We start from the raw sequence: 11,115 nt of genomic DNA, 5'->3' as shown, positions 1-11,115 counted from the left end.
AGCAAAACCAGGCACCAAAACTGGACAAAAACATTACAAGAAAGAAAATCACAGGCTCACTTTTACACAATGATATATATTTTTAAAAATCCTAACAAAGTATGAACAAATTGAATGCAGCACATAAAAAGGATAAATCATGATCCAGTTGAGTTTATCCAAGATATACAAGGATATTTTAACACAAAATCTCTAAGTATAATTCACTCATATTGAAGAAGAAAGGTCATACAACCATTTCAATTGATGTAGAAAATACACTAGACAAAAACATATAATTCAAGATTTTTAAAAATCATCTTAAATAGAAGTAGAAGAAACCTTCCTTAACCTGACAAAACAGTTATTATTTAAAAACAACAACAACACTATGTAATTATTTTCAACAGACAGAAATGGAATGCATTCCTTTGAAAATCAGGAATAAAGTAATCTTCTATCACTTCTACTCAATATTGTATGAAAAGTCTTTACCTTTGCAACAAGAAAATAAATTTGGCCAGGCACAGTGACTCATGCCTGTATTCCTAGCACTTTGGGAGGCTGAGATGGGAGGACTGCTTGAGTCCAGGAGTTCGAGACCAGCCTGGGTAACATAGCAAAACCTTGTCTCTACAAAAAATTTTTAAAAACAAAAAGAAATTAGAATTATAAAAATTGGAAAGTATACAAATACTTGCAGAAAATCTGACTGTTTACATAGAAAATCTACAAGAATCTAGGCTGGGCATGGCAACAAAGCAAGACTCTGTCTCAAAAAAAAGAAAATCTACAAGAATCTACAGGTAAGTTATTAGAAATAACAGGGTGACTTTTTCAAGATGACTAGATATAGAATTTTTGTACCCTAGCAAAACTAGCCACTGATTTGCACTCAGGAAACGGTCTGTTAGATTAAGCAAGAAGTAGTCATGTGTAAATGCTGATAAGGAATCAGATGGAAAGGAAGAAAAGGTATATAAGAAAGAGAGAAGTGGGAAAAATAGTAGAAAAGTGAGGGAACTGAAATCTGACATCGTAAAGATTTCCCCATGAAGTATGCAGCAAGAGCAAAGGCTAAGAGAGAGGGAGAGATAGCGGGATATGGTTTTTTTCAAGTATTAAGACTAATACTGGGACTCCATGTTTGGGTCCCCTTCCACGAACACTCTCATGGAAGCCATCTTTCTCTTTCCTGGATTTCCCCTCTGGGGTCCCCTTCCACACTCTCTTGTGGAAGCCTGTCTTCCCCGCCTAAACTCCATCTCTCTCTATTCCTTTCCACTCATTGCAGAAGCTGCTTTCCTCTCCTGGATTCCATCTTTCTGTATTCTCTCACTCAGCATGAGAGTTAGCTGTTTCTTTCTCTCTAAATAAATAAAAAAAAAAAAAAAAAAAAGACTAATACTGCTTCTATAGAAAATGACAGGAAGTGCTGACACAGGCAGCCCAGCAACCCTGAGGGCCCAGGTGAGTTAAGATCCATTTTTCCAGGATTCTTTTCTGAAATAATGCTCTAAGCACTAATGGAATGGAGAACATAGAGAATTAAGGTTTTGCTAGAGGAATGTAATGAAACTAAGCCTTGAGGTTGAGTACTGGGAAGAGAATGGATGAACCACTGAACCACAGAGTCTAGCACTGACAGGAAAGGAATGCATACATACTAGAGATGATTAGAAAAAGTAAAAAATTTAAGTGGCTAAAACCCCAGTTTATATTTTATAGTGAGAACAACATAATAGGTAAGCTGGAAGGCCCCAAGAAGCTAATTTCACAATTTTTTGAAGCCTGTTGTAGTTGATGGTCTATAGTTCTTGAAAAATCAATAAATATGACTAACTTTATATACAGCTCCCTTGAGATATATGAATCTCAGTAAAATGCAAATCCTTTACTCTGCCCCTCCCACCAGATTATGCCATAAGCAGCTTGCTAAATAGCCCTTCAAAATTCCATGTTTCCTTTCCTCCTCTAGTCCTAAAGAAAAAACTTAAAAAACGATTTCAGTACTTACTAGCTTCTTCTAAAAAGTTAATTATGCTCTTTGAACATGTGTCCTAGAAAAAAAGAAACAAAAAACAGTTAATTGTATCTAGGTTATGTGAAGCATTCATCAACCTCCTATTGACAGAAATTATCTATAGACAAATTTTATATATAAATAACTTTAACATGAACATTTCTTAAACTTTGGCCTAATAATTTCACAAAAATTAGGCTGCAAGTCACCATAGTTATCAGACACTGGCAAACACTAACTTCTGTGGCTATGACACTAATCAGTACTGAAATCTCTTATCTTTCCAGGAGGATTGTTCATGTATTCAGTGTTTGCAAAGAGTTCCTGCTGAGCTAAACACAGTCCAGTGTGCACTCTACGAAAGGGTCCATGAGACAAGCATGGGGGAGGGTAGGAAGTTTAATACTTTCACAATGCCTGTGGACAGGCTGGCAGTGATGAAAGCCTAGAAAACTCATGAAAGGCCCTTTCATAACCAGGGTGAATGTAGAGCACAAAAGCAAAGTCAGATGACCCACTTAAAGCTTTGCCTTTACTGATGAGAATTCATTCTCATTCCAGATTAGTCTCTCTCTAGAAAAAGCAAACCTTATATAAGAGTTGAAAATTAAGATACAGGAAGTATAATTCTACTAAGTTCCAATCTTTCCTTCTCAAATATCAGCCTAAGTCCTAGGGTCTGTGGCCAAAGACAGAAAATACAAGGCTCTGAGAAATATACTCCTATTTGTCTTGGTGTAACAATCTTTGACTGCTGGGATTTGGGGAAATTTAAGCTCTACAATCTATGGATCAGACCAGAAGTTCAGGCTAGAAATATTCTGAGAGGAAATAGTTTCTTAATCTGTTTCTGGAACTTAAATAAAGCAAATAAGTGTTAAACCTGATTTGTAAGATAATGACAGTCCAAGTTCCTCAAAGCAGAGAACCACTTATTTGCTCATTCATTCAACTAAGTTCCTTGTCTTGTGCCAGGTTAGAGAGAGAAAGCAGCTCCTGTCCTCATGGAGCGCACATCTCAGGCATCTTCTCACCTCCCTTTCTCATGTTAACCAAAACATTTCAGGTTCATCAGTAAAACTCTTCATCCAGGAGGCAGATAAAACGGCTTTTCTTCATTTTGATTCATTTACTCTTTCTTTTAAACAGAGAAATAAGATGGAATATTGTTATCCCATCTTTTCTTCTATATTTAAAAAGGAAACTAAGAAACTTGACAGTCTCTCTCCTCATGTGCTCTTTTCCTTACTTCCCATCCCAATTCCATGTTTGCCCTCTTTTCCTTCCCTCCTTCTATTTTGTTTTGAATGAAGAATTAGGTAACTAGTCCAAAACTACAGACCTAAACCTGGAGCCTAGATTCACTGGTACCAAAATCACTAATTTTTCTGAAGGGAAATGAGAGAAAAATGAGGGTTGGGATTACAAAACATAAAAAGTAAAAAGAGGGTTGGAATTACCAAAAGATTACAAAGTGCTGGGATTACAGGTGTGAGACACTGCATCTGGCCTGTAGAGTGTGTATGTGTGTGTGTATGCACACGTGTGTCTATGTGTATACTTACCTGTCAATTATAATCAAGCTCCGTGCTCCACACAGACCAAAGAGAGTTCTGCTCTCCTTACAAGACCTACCCAGCATCTAGCAAAGTACTCCACACATAATAGGCATATTAAGTAGTGAGCTGAAGTTGACCACCGCTATAGGGACTACAGCTCTGTTTAAAAACAAATCAATCCCTGAAACTGAATTAAAATGACTGAAGACTCCTAGGCAAAGTTAGAAACAAATGTAAATTATCTCTTGAAAAATATATCGGCTGGGCGTGGTGGTTCATACCTGTAATCCCAGCACTTTGAGAGGCCAAGGTGGGTAGATCACCTGAGGTCAGGAGTTCAAGACCAGCCTGGCCAACATGGTGAAATCCCATCTCTACTAAAAGTACAAAAATTAGCTGGGTGTGATGGCAGGCGCCTCTAATCCCAGCTACTCAGGAGGCTAAGGGAAAAGAATTGCTTGAACCCGGGAGGCAGAGGTTGCAGTGAGCTGAGATTGCACCATTGCACTTCAGCCTGGGCAACAAAAGCAAAACTCCCATCTCAAAAAACAAAAAAAAAATAAAAGAAAAATGTATCATAGGTCTCAGATTACTTCTACAAAAAATTTAAGAACTACGGTGTCTAGTCTATGAAAAGGCAATATGAGAATCAGTAAAAAAAAACAGACAATAAGAACAGTCCTGCAGCATTAAGAATTTTAGTCAAGAATTAATGGTACAAAAATGTAATAGCAAATCTGAAGAAAGATCTTAATGGATAAATTTAAGAACAGATAAAATATAGCTGAAGAGAGTTAGTGAACTGGAAGATAGGTCAAAAGGAAGTATCTACAATGAAACAGAGAGAAGAAAAAAGATTTATCAAAAAATGCCAAAGAGAAGATAAGAGGTATAAATGATACAATGAAATGATCTAACCTACATGTAATTTCAGTTTCAGATAAGTGGAAACGGAAAAATGGAACAGAAGAAATATTTGAAGAAGAGACGAAGGCTGAAGATTCTCCAAAACTAAAGAAAAACATCAAACCACAGATCCAAGAAGCCCTAAAACCCCTCAAGCAGATAAATAAAAAGAAAATTCTTATCTAGATACACCACAGTGAAACTTCTGAAAACCAAATAATGATTTAAAAACAATTTTTTTTAGAGACAGAGTCTAGCTCTACCGCCCAGACTGGAGTGCAGTAGCACGATCTTGGCTCACTGCAAACTCTGCCTCCCAGGTTCAAGCAATTTGCCTCCCTCAGCCTCCCGAGTAGCTGGGATTACAGGCGCCCACCACCATGCCCAGCTAATTTTTATATTTTTAGTAGAAACAGGATTTCACTGTGTTGGCCAGGCTGGTCTCGAACTCCTGACCTTGTGATCCACCCACTTCGGCCTCCCAAAGTGCTGGGATTACAAGCAGGGGCCACCACGCCTGGCCTTAAAAACAATTTTTGAAACACTCAGAAGGAAAAAAGACACTGTAGTGGACTGTTTGCAAAGATGGCTATCTTGTCCACATGACTTTTACAGTGAGACACTGACACTCCTATCAACAGGTGAAGTTTATTTCTCCATTCCTATAATTTGAGCTGGACCTGTGACTTGTTTAAACCAATAAAATGCAGAAGTAACCAAGTGTCTTCCAAGTTGACACCTCAAATGAACTTGCAGCTGTCATTTGGCTCTCTTGGAACACTGCTGTCATAATATGAGAAGCTTTGGCTCACTTCCTTACATTAAGAGACAGGCCCAATCAACAAGTGACACCAACTGCCAAACATGTGCTTGAGACAATCTCAGTCCCAGGTGAGCCATTAGATGATTACAGACGCATGAATAACTCCAATCAAGACCAGCAAAGGGGCTGGGCGTGGTGGCTCATGCCTGTAATCCCAGCACTTTGGGAGGCTGAGGCAGGTGGATCATTTGAGGTCAGGAGTTGGAGACCAGCCTGGCCAACGTGGTGAAACACTGTCTCTACTAAAAATAAAAAAATTAGCTGGGTGGTGGTGGTGTGCACTTGCAATCCCAGCTACTCAGGAGGATGAGACAGGAGAATTGCTTGAGCCTGGGAAGCAAAGGTTGCAGTGAGTCGAGATTGTGCCACGCCACTCCAGCAGCTTGGATGACACCATGAGAGCCTGTCTAAAAAAAGACCAGCAAAGGAACCAAAAAGCTACCTAGTACTGATTGATATTCACAGAATTGTGAGCCAATTTTACATGGTTGTTACCTTAAAATATTAAATTTGGGAATGTTTTGCTATGCAGCAATAGAAAATGGATGCAAAAATATTTTCAACAAAGAAAACAATTAGATCAACAGCTGATCATAATACTTAAGTATTATTAAATTTTTCTTAAACTCTAGAATTTAAGTTCTAGGCTATCAAGAAGAGTAAACATCAACTAAGTAATTTACATCCTCTTCTAGAGAAAGGACTAGCGTGTGTTTGGCTACATGCAAGATAGTTGTTTCATGTTAAGCATAAGCATGACTTTGTTACTGTCTTTATTTGGACATTAATAATGGTTTAAGGAGATGTGTATGGGTGCCAAGTTGACAAAGGGTAGACTTGTGATTGTTAATTTCGTTGGGCCACAGTGTCCAGATTATTTGGTTAAAGGTTATTCTGATGTATCTGTGAGGGGTGTTTTGGATGAGATTTACATTTAAATCAATGGACTTTGAGTACAGCAGATTGCTCTCCATAATGTAGGTGGGCTTCATCCATACAATTGAAGATCTGAATAGCACAAAAGGCTGACCTCCCCCACACAAGAGGGAATTCTCCAGCAGACTACCCTTGAACTTGAACTGCAGTTCCTTCCTGAGTCTCCAGGCTGCTAGCCTACCCCACTGTGAGTCAATTCCTTAAAATAAATCTATATATGACTAATATTTAATGTAATTAGTATATATTTAATATAATTTCAGTAGTAACCCCTTATCTGGGGGGATATGTTACAAGACCCTCAGTAGATGCCTGAAACCACAGATGGTACTGAACCCCATATAAACTATATTTCTTTCCTATACATACATACCTATGGTAAAATTTAATTTAGAAATTAGGCACAGTAAGAGATTAACAACAACAACTAACAATAAATTAGAACAATTGTAACAATATGCCACCACTACTCTTGCACTTTGGGCCATTATTAAGTAAAATAAGGGTTACTTGAACACAAGCATTGCAGTATTGCTACAGTTGATCTGATAACCTGGATGGCTAAGTGACCAACGGAGGGATAGTGTCTAGAGCATGGATACATCACACAGAGGAGCAAGTCATGTCCTGGACTGGACAGAGCAGGACAGGTGCAAGGTTTCATCATGCTACTTAGAATGGTACAAGAAACTTATGGATTGTTTATTGCTAAATTTTCCATTTAATATTTTCAGACTGTAGTTAGCTATGGGTAGTTGAAACTACAGATAAGGAAAGAATGAAACTATAGATAAGAATATCTAAATATATAAAATATATTTTTAAAATAATATAAAATATATATAAAATACAATATAGGCCAAGCTTGGTGGCTCACGCCTGTAATCCCAGCACTCTGGGAAGCCAAGGCGGGCAGATCATGAGGTCAGGAGATCAAGACCAGCGTGGTCAACATGATGAAACCCCGCCTCTACTAAAACTACAAAAAAAATATCCACGCGTGGTGGCATACGCCTGTAGTCCCAACTTCTCTGGAGGCTGAGGCAGGGGGAATAGTTTGAACCTGGGAGGCGGAGGTTCCAGTGAGCTAAGATGGCGCCATTGCACTCCAGCCTGGGCGACAGAGCGAAACTCCGTCTCAAAAAAACAAATAAACAAAAATAAATTTTAAAAATATACAATATAAAATATATAAAATATTATATAAATATAAAAGTATATATATAAAATAAGCCAGATGCAGTGGTGCATGCCTGTAGTCTCAGCGACTTGGAAGGCTGAGACAGGAGTAATGCTTAAGCCCAAGTGTTTGAGGCTCCAGTGGGCTATGATCACACCACTATATTCCAGTGTGAATGACAAGGCAAGACCCTGTCTCTAAAAGATAAAACAAAATTTTTTTTAAAGTAAAATAAGTAACTTAAGCATATCCTAAGGGCGACAGAAACAAAAAAAGGTAAAATAAAATAAAACACACCTAAAACCTATTGATTCTGTTTCCCTGGAGAACCCTAACTAATATAGACAGAAACCAGAAGACAAAGAAATGAGTATTTTCAAAGGGCAAAAAAAAATTTGCCACCAAAAAATATTACTATATCCAGTAAAATTATCTTTTAAGAACCTAAAGCGTAAAAAAAAATTTTTTTATTCTTTTTTTTTTTTTTTTTTTGAGATGAATCTCACTCTGTTGCCCAGGCTGGAGTGCAGTGGCGAGATCTCATTTCACTGCAACCTCCATCTCCTGGGTTCAAGCAATTCTCTTGCCTCAGTCTCCTAGGTAGCTGGGAATACAGGCACTCACAACCATGCCTGGCTAACTTGCGTATATTTAGTAGAGACAGGGTTTCACTATGCTGGCCAGGCTGGTCTTAAACCCCTGACCTCAAGTGACCCACCAGCCTCTGCCTCCCAAAGTGCTGGGATTACAGGCACAAGCCACCACACCCAGCCCCTAAAGGCAAGATTTAAAAACCTTCAGACCAAGAAAACTCAAGAGAATTCACTACCAGCAAAAACTATACCAAGAACTTTAAGTATGTTCTTCAAACAGAAAGTAAATCTCAAAAAGGTTAAAAAAGCAGTGATGAAAAATGTAAGTGGTAATATGTAGATAGATCTAAATGAATAGTTACAATATAAAACAATAATGTCTTATGGATTTTAAAACATATGATTAGAATACACGTAATATATATATAAGCGGAACTGATATAAGAAGTTAAAAGTGTTCCAAGATCTTTGTATTGTCTAAGAAGAATAAATGTACTAATGTATCATTTAATGTGATATATGTAAGCTATGTGTTGTAACCTGTAGGTTAACTACTAAAAGAACAGGGTCTACAACTTGACAAGAGAGGAAAAAGCTAGAATAGTAAAAAAGTCTATCAATCCAAAAAGCAAGAAAAAAGAGAAAAAGGAACATGCTGGTATATTATTACAATTATTGTACTTTATTATTAGTTATTGTTAATTTTTTACTGTGCCTAATTTATAAACTTTATCACAGTTATGTATGTATAGGGAAATATATATCTGGTTTTAGGCATCAACTGGGGGTCTTGAAACATAATCCCTCCCCCAGATATGGAGGTACTATTGCAATTATATGTCATATTAAGTACATATTAATTCTATTAGGTAGTAGCCATATTATATATTAATTATATTAAATACATATCGTATAGATTTATTTTAAGGAACTGACTCGTATTAGAAGAGACTGGCAGCTGGAGATTCAGGAAGAGGTTGCAATTCAAGTCCAAAGGCAGACTGCCAGAGAATTTCTTCTTGCTTGGGAGAGGTCGGCCTTTTGCTTTATTCAAATCTTTGAGGAATATAGAAGGCAAAGGTATACTAACTATATCAAACAAGCTAAATGCTCCAATTAAAATACAAAAATTATAAAACATAATAAAAAAAAACTAAATTATGTGCTATTTAAAAGAGACATTTTTAAGCTTAAGGATACAGAAAAGTTGAAAATAAAAGAATGGAATAAAATAAGCCACGAAAATACCAGTGTAACACTGATGCCAAAATCTGACAAAGCACACACACAAAAGAAAATAACTTTAACTGCAAAATCTTAAAATCCTAGCAGAGAAAGCAGAATATGTTATATTATACCACAACATGATGAAGGCTGACTTCAAAAATTTAAACATGGTACATCATTAAGAAACATTAATAAAAATCCTCACAAAAAATCATTCAAAATATGAAAAGCCATATGATAAGCCTGATTAATGCTGGTTTACAGAACTGATTTTCTAGAAATCAGATTTATAAAACTAGTTTTCTTTAAAAAGGCAATCACTGGGGAAATAACCCATTAACTCAGTATTTACTATGTGGTAGGCCCTGTTCCTTCTACTAGAAATAGTGAACGAATTCTAACTGAATCCCTATCTTCATGAAGTTTACAGTCTAGTAGCAGAAAACTGGCATTAAATACATCAACACACAGACAAATATGAGAAGTGATAGAAAAGAGAATTATAGGACTCTAAAAGCCTATAGAAGAAGAAAATTTGACCTAGCCAGGGAGCTCAGCCAATGCCTCCCTGAGGCACTGACTCCTGAGCTGACAAGTGAAAGATGAATAGGAATCAGGAAGGCATTAAGGAAGGCAGGGAACTCCATGCTAGTCAGTAACTTCAGAAAGGGTGGGAATAGGGTCTAAAAAAAGCCACTGTGGCTGAAGCATAAAGAGCAAGGGGGAGCAGCTGCCAGGAAGCTGGAGATGTATACAGGGTAGGGCCACACAGGGTGACTTTCCTTTGTCCCATAAGCATTAAGAAGCCTTTGAAGAACAGAAGCATGACAGTGAACTACCTGCCCTACATTTTGGAACGAACATTTTATTTAGCTGGGTGTAGAGAACATAGCACTGGATATGCGCAGTTCAATTAGAAGTTACTGGTGGAGATGCAAGAGTATTACAAGTAAGGAGATATTCAGGAGGTAAACTGCACAGGGCTTAATAATAGATTTGTTCTTGGGGTGACAGGGAGTATTGAATGCTACTCCTCTTTGGTTTCTGATTTACCTAACAGATGCCATCCAGTGAGTCAGATAACAGAGGAAAAGAGGCCGAGCGCGGTGACTCATGCCTGTAATCCCAGCACTTTGGGAGCCTGAGGCAGATCACCTGAGGTCAGGAGTTTGAGACCAGCCTAGCGAACATGGTGAAACCCCGTCTCTACTAAAAATACAAAAATTAGCCAGGCATGGTGGCGGGCACCTATAATCCCAGCTACTTTGGAGGCTGAGGTAGGAGAAATGCTTGAACCCAGGGGGCAGAGGTTGAAGTTAGCTGAGATCATGCCACTGTACTCCAGCCTGGGTGACAAAGCAAGACCCTGTCTCAAAACAAAAACAAAAAACAAACAAACCAGAAACAAAAGAATTTTTCACCAGAGAAAATTATGTATCTCGAAATAATGGACAACAACATACAGAAAAGCCAAACATTAAAATCAGTATCATTAAAGCAGGTCAAGAAAGGGATGCTGGCAATCACCTTTAAGATTTACTAATCATTTGGAACAAGGGCTGGCAATTAGTCTCTGCTCCAACTACTCAACTCTGCCGTCGTATCATGAAGGCAGCCATAGACAACATATAAACAAATGAATATGGCATATTCTAATAAAATGTTGAAATTTGAATTTCATATAATTTCTTTCTTCTCTCTCTCTCTCTGTCTCTCTCTCTCTGAGGCAGGAGGATCCCTTAAGCCCAGGAGGTCAAGGCTGAAGTGAGCTGTGTTTACACCAGTGCACTCTGGCCTGGGTGACAAAGTGAGAACGCCCAGGAGGTCAAGGCTGAAGTGAGCTGTGTTTACACCAGTGCACTCTGGCCTGGGTGACAAAGTGAGAACTG

The 11,115-nt window shown here is 37.9% G+C and overlaps 1 protein-coding gene across 4 annotated transcripts in view; it reads right to left on the bottom strand.

Annotated features, from left to right (window-relative positions):
- Positions 1-11,115, bottom strand: part of PTPRA (protein tyrosine phosphatase receptor type A) — a 175,060-nt gene that overhangs the window by 90,122 nt on the left and 73,823 nt on the right. For 2 of the 4 annotated variants that reach the window (XM_017504762.2, XM_017504763.2), the window contains exon 3: positions 1,997-2,039. The exons of the other annotated variants lie outside the window; for them this stretch is intronic. The gene's annotated coding sequence lies outside the window, so the exon portion shown is untranslated. The remainder of the gene's footprint in view (positions 1-1,996; positions 2,040-11,115) is intronic. 4 annotated transcript variants of the gene reach the window in all.

The sequence above is a fragment of the Cebus imitator genome, unplaced genomic scaffold (assembly GCF_001604975.1).
Source record: "Cebus imitator isolate Cc_AM_T3 unplaced genomic scaffold, Cebus_imitator-1.0 Scaffold328, whole genome shotgun sequence".
Lineage (NCBI taxonomy): Eukaryota > Metazoa > Chordata > Mammalia > Primates > Cebidae > Cebus > Cebus imitator.
The sequence above is the reverse complement of the archived record's forward strand: the minus strand, read 5'-3'. Positions and strand labels throughout refer to the sequence as shown.